A 1,879-nucleotide genomic window follows, 5' to 3' on the forward strand; every position below is an offset into this window, starting at 1 on the left:
CTTCCTCCTCAGATGAAGAGCAATTTCAGTAGGATGAAATCCCTGAGCACAGAACCTACAGGAAGGGGAGCGTCCTGAAATGGAAAAAACTTAAACTTTCTATTGAAGAATTTTTAAGCCTCTATCCACCTCAGTTTTGTTATCTGTGAAAGGGGGTCTTAATATCTTTAGTAGGAGTATTATAAGACCAAGTGAAATATGTGAAAGTGCCCTGTAAAATTTAAAACAATATATATACCATTACAGATTTTGAGAATTCATTTTTGTATGTCCTTTGCTTTTTTAACCTAGAAAATGTCCTGATCAGCCATAATGACCACATTACATATTTTAAAAGCATTGCTAGACCTTGGTGATGGTGGTATGGTAGTAGCAATAGCAAGGAAAACAGAAAGAGGAGTGTGCATGGTGAGGTATGTGTGCATGCCCATGTGCTGGATTTTCTTCACACCCCAAGATGGTCTATGAAAGCCTTCTAGAGTTCAGATAGGAAGGAATGTAACTTACATGGGGAATCTATCCAGACATCAAAATTCACATTAATCTTACCACCAGAATAATATCCATCACAAGATCATTTCACTTCAAAACTCAAAAAACAAAAAAACACAAGCTCTGGCCAGTTTTGTTAAAGAAAAATTGTACATGATTTGCTTTTCACCAGTCTATTCTGGCATGCTTCTAATGATATCAGAATCACCTGGATCAATGATAGCCAGTGTGCATACTCTGTAATGTTCCCCACATGCTGTGCCCAGTTCAATATTATTGCCACTATAATGATGTGATGGACACCAGTGTTGGTCGACATGGCACCGTGTTCTACTTCAGATTTCCTCAAGGCTGGGCAGTTGCTGGTGAGGATGACCAGTTTCACTTTTCCATGTCTGACCATTTTCAGAGTCTGCTCGTACCCCAGCACATACTTTCTACTTTCAATAATGACTTGGAGTCTGGAGTTGATTATCTCCAGTGACTTTTCGTCTTCTTTGCAGCCATCATCCTCCTGCCTTACACATAGGACAGCCCCAACCAAGAGCAGCCCCCAAGATGGTTGAGAGCCAGAAAGGGCCATTATTATTTTTTTAAATAGCCCTTTCTAGGGAAGCCTGGGTGGCTCAGTTGTTGGACAACTGCCTTCGACTCAAGTCATGATCCCGGAGTTCCGGGATGGAGTCCCGCCTCGGGCTCCCAGCTCCATGGGGAGTCTGCTTCTCCCTCTGACCTTCTCCTTGCTCATGCTCTCTCTCACTGTCTCTCTCTCAAATAAATAAATAAAATCTTTAAAAATAAATAAATAAATAGCCCTTTTTTATTGCTTATAGTTTCAAAAACTTGTTTTTGAGATTTCTTTGTTACATTGGTTAAGTTACCTTAAATTAGCCTTTAGATAAGAGTTTATCTTAAGAATGCTCTGTTTTAAGAGATGAGATGAATTCCAGTCTGAAAGCAAAAAGACCTGGAACAGATACTTCTCTCCAATTCCAATCCAATGGAACCCCTAGGCTGAATTCTCTCTCTTAAAAAAAAAAAAAAAAAAAAAAAAAGAAGAAGAAGAAGAAAGCTGGGATGTGAGGGTGGAGAAAAGAAAGCTGATAGTGACTCACTCCAGCTTTTGGAAGGAGGTGGATCATGCTTCCACCCCCACAAGCCTAGTGCTGGGAAATCCTACTTTGGAAGATGAGGCAGATCTTGACATGAAAAAGTTTTGTTTTTTTAAAAGACTTTATTTATTTATTTGAGAGAGAGAGAGAGCGAGAGAAAGCACAAGCATGAGCAGGGGGGAGCATGGGCAGGTGGCTGCGTTGGGGACAGTGGGCAGAGGCAGGGGAAAAGCAGATTCTCCACTGAGCAGCGATCCTTACTTAAGACTCAATCC

At 40.8% G+C, this 1,879-nt stretch overlaps 1 pseudogene; it reads right to left on the reverse strand.

Annotated features, from left to right (window-relative positions):
• Positions 1 to 584: 584 nt before the first annotated feature.
• On the reverse strand, positions 585 to 1,075 carry LOC131827928 (large ribosomal subunit protein eL30-like; annotated as a pseudogene).
• Between the last annotated feature and the right edge of the window lie 804 nt (positions 1,076 to 1,879).

Source organism: Mustela lutreola, chromosome 3 (assembly GCF_030435805.1).
Source record: "Mustela lutreola isolate mMusLut2 chromosome 3, mMusLut2.pri, whole genome shotgun sequence".
NCBI lineage: Eukaryota > Metazoa > Chordata > Mammalia > Carnivora > Mustelidae > Mustela > Mustela lutreola.